Raw genomic sequence first — 6,236 nt, forward strand, 5'->3', positions numbered from 1 at the left:
TGGAGCTGAATTTTTTTCTATTAGATCTATTTTTAACGGTGCTGATTTCAAACCTTGTTGAAACACTAGAAGTAAAACAGATAAAAATTTCTCAGTTTGTCTGCTCTTGTCTCTAAACGTATTTGGGACTGTTGTTACTTTTTGTTTTGTTATCTATTAGTTTCTATAATCTATCCTGTAACTTACTAGTAGAAATACAGACCTAGCTGGCTTGAAAAAATTGCTACTTTTCCAAGTCAAAGTAATAAATCATAATGAGATGGATTTTTCAAGGCTCTGATATAAAGCAAAGTTGATCGTATTCATTCCAAAGCAATATTCACATCCGCAATGGTATGCAGTACTATCTCTGCATTTAAATGTTCAATAAGATGTCTGTGCAAACTAATGAAAAAAAAAAACTTTGCATTACAAATATGCAGTTCAATGCCATAACTCTTAATTTTTAACTTTAATAATATATAATATACCCATTGCCACTTTACTAATTCATGAACTATAACTTAATTTCCAAAAGCATAAAAGAAAAACTGAAAAAGTCAGTTCAGCTTCTAAAAAGGCTTCAGATATATCTCTCTACTCTATGGCTGTAGAAGACAGATTATTGCTTTAACAAAAGTTGAAGCATAAATTATATCCTATTTTCTCCAAAAGAGAATACATTAAATACCTTACTAATAGGTCCCAGATTTCCTCTATTATTAAAATAAGATGTGAAAATAGTTCTCCTTTATTACAAATTAGTAATTATAAATTTATATAATTTCATATTTAAATTATAATATAATCATAATTACTAAGGCTTTATTACAAATTAGGGTTTGTTATAAACAAGAATACATGCTTGCCAATAACTGCCAGTGAATAAAACTTCTAACTTTTAAAAAAATTATTAAATTCCCTAAAGTGACACAAACTTTCTAGTTAAATTGTTGAAAACTTTACAGAAAATGGCCTTTAAAAATCTCCAAACCAAATTTCCTTTTGATATTCTAAAAGGAAATAAGATAAGCTATATTAGCATTAGTATCTTTTTGGAACATTTTTGTATTACCTGCTTTGTACAGTGTCTCTACAAACTAACATCTGAATGTACTTGTCTCTTGTGCTTAATCGAGTCATGATAACTGCAGTAGCTGTAGTGTCAAACTGGGGAAAAAACAAACAGAAATTTAGTGAAGAAGAGCACATTTTAGTACCAGTCCTCTGCAATAACTCAAGACTTTCATTTTATATTAAAGAGTCTCCTTGTCTGAAATAATACTTAGAAAAGGCCTTAAAAATTAAATTAAAAATTTAATTTAAAAGCCTTCCAAGAGTATAGCTGTAAATATCACTTTGGTTTCAATGTAACATAATTTTGGCAATGATAAAATCAAAACAAACTCTGGTAACTGCATAAAAGTTGTAAGATTTGGTACAGTTTACATATAATCTGATTACTCTATGAAATTATAGAATTGTATAACACAATATTTACAAATGTTTTGAAAATATGCTCTTCCTGATGTTCCCATACTACCTACAAAAATGACTTATTCATGTATTTGTCAGAGTAGGGTATGTTTTGAAACGTATTTGGGCTGACTTTTGTCATAATGCCTGGGAACACTATTAGCATTTAGTGCTAGGACCCAGGGATGTTACATGCTCTGTAATGTGACAGCCCGAAACAAGATAAACCTGTTCCATCCAAAATGCTGAGTACCTCCATTCAGAATTTAAAAAAAAACAAACAAACAAACAAAAAGTCATAATAAAAAAAAGACCTTTAACAGAATACCCATTCATAAACCCATCCCTTCATCAGCCAGTGCAAGCTTACACAGAATGAAGGAAGTATGTCCCAGTTGGTGAGGCTTGTTTTACTTTTATTCCTCCATTAAAGGTACATTTTCTCTGCTATATTACTTTTAAGCCTGATGTAATTATGACAGCTAATCAAAAAATACACAGTTTTTTTGTTTTTATCATGTTTTTAAGTATAAAAAGCAAAATTATTGTCACTTACTTGAGGTCGACCAGCTCTACCAATCATCTGTAGAATATCTGTTTCACTGTACTCTTCAAACAGTCCTCCAACATAATGCATTGTAGATTTTATAACTACTAGGTGAGGAGGCAAATGTACTCCCATAGCTAAAGTACTGGTAGTAACTGCATCAGATTAAGACATAGTAATTTTGAGCCATTTAACTTTATTGCTTCAGGAAGACATTTTAATAAAAGACATTCTTATAAAGGTAATAAAAACTCATATATAAGAAATTTAGAAAGGAAAAAAGAACATTACAATCTAAAATAGTAACACACTTAAATCCAAAAACTTATTAATTTCTTGTTTTTCAAATTACACTATGTTCAATAATATGACAAAGAACTAAACATTGCCAAAGAATCTACTGTAACATCTACATGCATAGGTAACCACTTAATTTTATATTCTCAGAAGAAAAGCAGAAACAAGCAGAATATTTGAGCTTTTCCTTTTTTTCCTCTGAAAAATAATTTTCCAAAATATTTTAGAGTATCCACAAGAAATATGTTTTAGTTACAAAGAATTGGTAAATCTCCAACAGTAAAAGCTCCTTCAACTACTTTTCCATCTGACAGCTCCATACCGGCATGATGATAAGCAGCACCATCTTTTAAGATATCTGTAATAGAAATATATCAGCTGTTGCTATTAATATTTCATCAATAATTGGCACCTTTCATCTGTATGTGAAAATGCTATTCAAAAATTATCTCTAAACCTACCTCTCAGTTTTGAATCTCTTATGGAATATGCATACTTCTGTAACCTATTTAAAAAATACCATAAAATTATTGAGTTACTCCCAGGAACATTAAAGAACTCTGAAACAGTTTATTATTTTAAAACATAGATGTATCAAAAAAATTTCACAATATCATTATCTGAAAACTATTTTTAAGAAGTAGAAAATATCCAACTTTCATATTCAAAAGTCCCTAAACTTATGAGCTATAATATTAAAGCTCACTTTTAAGCGAAGAATTTGGAAAACTCACTTTCCCCAAGAAAACAACATAATTGGTGATTAACAAGTCAGAAAATAAGTCTACTCTCAAAATTTGCCTAAAAAAATTGTAAGAAGTAACAATTTTGAAAACTACTATATCACTGGTAAGTAAGCAAAACAAACTAACAACAACAACAAAAAAAAAACCCATGGAAATAAACAATAGTTGTTTCCAGTGCTCTGAGACATGGCATTTAAAAACACTGTTACAAGAAGCAAAGAAGGTCATAATTTAATGATAAAGGGGTCAATTCATCAAGAGCACATAAGAATTGTAAAAATATAAACACCCAACACTGAAGCATCAAAATATATAAAACATTATTAAAGGACATGAAGAGAGAGATAGACAGCAATACAATAACAGTAGGGGTCTTCAAAATCCCACTTTCAATAACAATAGATTAACCAGACAGAAAGTTAACAAAGAAATACTGGACTTGAATTGTACTTTGAGTCAAATGGACCTAACAGACAAATACAGAACTTTGCATTCAATAGCAGCAGAATGTATATATGCTTTTCTAGTGCATATGAAACGTTCTACAGGACAGATCATACATTAAGCCACAAAACTAGATTTAACTATTTTTAATTAATCTAAATTCAAGACAATTGAAATCATATGTAGTATCATTTCTGACCACAACAATATGAAACTAGAAATCAATAACAGGAAAAATCTTGAAAAAAACCACAAGTATGTGGAAACTAAACAACATGCTCCTCAACAATCAATGGTCAAAGAAACCAAAAGGGAAATTTAAAAATATCTTGAGACAAGAAACAATGGAAAGACAACACACCAAAACCTATGAGACGTGGCCAAAGTGGTTCTAAGAGGATTTTTTTTTTTTTTTTTTTTGAGACGGAGTTTCACTTTTGTGGCCTAGGCTGGAGTGCAATGGCACGATCGCAGCTCACTGCAACCTATGCCTCCCGGGTTCAAGCGATTCTCCTGCCTCAGCCTCCTGAGTAGCTGGGATTACAGGCATGTGCCACCACACCTGGCTAATTTTGTATTTTTAGTAGAGACATGGTTTCCCCGTGTTGGTCAGGTTGGTCTTGAACTCATGAGGAAATTTTAAGCAATAAGTGTCTACATGAAAAAAGAAGATATTAAATAGACAGCCTAACATTATACCTACAGGAGCGAGCAAAAGAACAAACTAAATGCAAAGTTAGCAAAAGAAAGGAAACAATAAAGATCTGAACAGAAATAAATCAAATAGAGCACAAAAACCAAAAAAACATAGAAAATGATCAATAAAACCAAGACTTGGTTCTTTGAAAAAATAAAATAAATAAACATCTAGCTAGACTAAGGAAAACAAAAAAGAAGAACCAAATAAAATAAAAAATGAAATTGGAGAAGTTACAACAGATGCCTCAGAAATTAAAGAGATCATAAGGGACTATTACGAACAATTATACATTAATAGTAACAAATTGGATAACATATAGGAAATGGACAAACTCCTAGAAAAATATAACCTGCTAAGTTTGAATCAGGAAGAAACAGAAAGCTTAAACAGACGAATAACACATAAAGAGATTGATGTAGTAATGAAAAATCTTCCAGCAAGGAAAAACCCAGAACCAGATAGCATCACAACTTAATTCTACCAAACATTCAAAGAAGAATCACTACCAATACTTCATAAACTATTCCAAAAAATGCAGCTAGAGGGAATATTTCCAAACATATTTTGTGAGGCCACTATCACTTTGATACCTAGGTCACATAAAGACACTACAAAAAAACTACAGGCCAGTATCTCTGATGAATATTGATGCAAAAATCCTCAATATAATGTAAGCAAACTGAATTCAACAACACAACAAAAAGGATTATACATCATGGCCAAGTGGATTTATTCCTGGCAAGTAAGGCTGGTTTAATACATGCAAATCAACCACTGTGACATATCATATTAACAGAATGAAAGATAAAAAACACAAGATCATCTCAATTGGTGCAGAAAAAGCATTTGATAAGTTCAACATCCTTTCTTGATAAAATCTCTTAAGATGCAGGCATATAAGGAAAACTTCTCAACTAACGTTAACAAAGGTCACTTATGAAAAGCCCACAGCCAACATCATAATGAATAGGGAACAACTGAAAGCTTTTCTACTAAGACACAGTACAAGGCAGGGATGCCCACTCTCACCGCTTCTGTCCAACATAGTACTGGAAGTACTAGCAAGAGCAATCAGATAAGAAAAAAAATAAATAAAAGGAAGTCAGATTTGAAGGGAAGAAGTAAAATTATCTTTACAACATTATCTTACATGTAAAAAAACTCAAAGACTTATTAAAAACTGTTAGAACTAATAATTCAGTAAAGTTGCAGGATTCAAAATCAATATACAGAGATTAATAGCATTTTTAAACACAAATAATAATTTAACTGAAAAAGAAATCTAGAAAACAATACCAGTTATGATAGTATCAAAAAATAAAATGCTTAGGAATAAGTTTAATTAAGGAGGTAAAAGATCTGTACACTGAAAGTTATCAAACAATGGTGACAGAAATTCAAGACAAAAGTAAATGGAAAGATATCCTGTGTTGATGGATTAAAAGAATTAATATCGTTAGAATGTCCATACTACCCAAAGAAGTACAGATTCAATACAGTCCCTATCAAAATTCCAATGGCATCCTTCACAGAAACAGAAGAAAAAAATAATAAAATTAGTATGGAACTACAATAAACCCTGGATAGTGACAGCAAAACTGAGAAGGAAAAGAATGTTGGAGGTACACACTTTCTGATTTAAAATTATACTACAAAGCTAGACTAACCAAAACAATATAGTACTTGCATAAAAACAGAAAAGTAGACCAATGGAATGGAAGAGAGAGCCCAGAATAAGTCCACACATACACAGTCAACTAATTTTCCATCAGGGCACCAGAAGAAATAGGGAAACAATAGTTTCTTCCATAAATGAGGCTGGAAAAACAATTTCCATATCCAAAAAAATAAAATTGCACCCTTATACTGTACACAAAATCAACTCAAAAATTGACAAAAGATCTAAATGTAAGACCTGAAATCATAAAACTCCCAGAAGAGAACATAGGGCAAAGCACCTTGATATTGGCCTTGGCAATGAATTTTTGGGGTATCATACCAAAAGCTCTGACTATAAAAGCCAAAATAAATAAATGGGACTACATCA

At 31.1% G+C, this 6,236-nt stretch overlaps 1 long non-coding RNA gene across 1 annotated transcript; it reads right to left on the minus strand.

Moving 5' to 3' along the window:
- Window positions 1-817: 817 nt before the first annotated feature.
- Window positions 818-3,859, minus strand: LOC116268916. Its single transcript, XR_004176160.1, has 3 exons — window positions 2,761-3,859; window positions 2,012-2,657; window positions 818-1,149 (listed from the first exon to the last, which is right to left on the minus strand). It is a non-coding gene; the product is annotated as an uncharacterized LOC116268916 (long non-coding RNA).
- Between the last annotated feature and the right edge of the window lie 2,377 nt (window positions 3,860-6,236).

The sequence above is a fragment of the Papio anubis genome, chromosome 1 (genome assembly GCF_008728515.1).
Source record: "Papio anubis isolate 15944 chromosome 1, Panubis1.0, whole genome shotgun sequence".
Taxonomy (NCBI): Eukaryota; Metazoa; Chordata; class Mammalia; order Primates; family Cercopithecidae; genus Papio; species Papio anubis.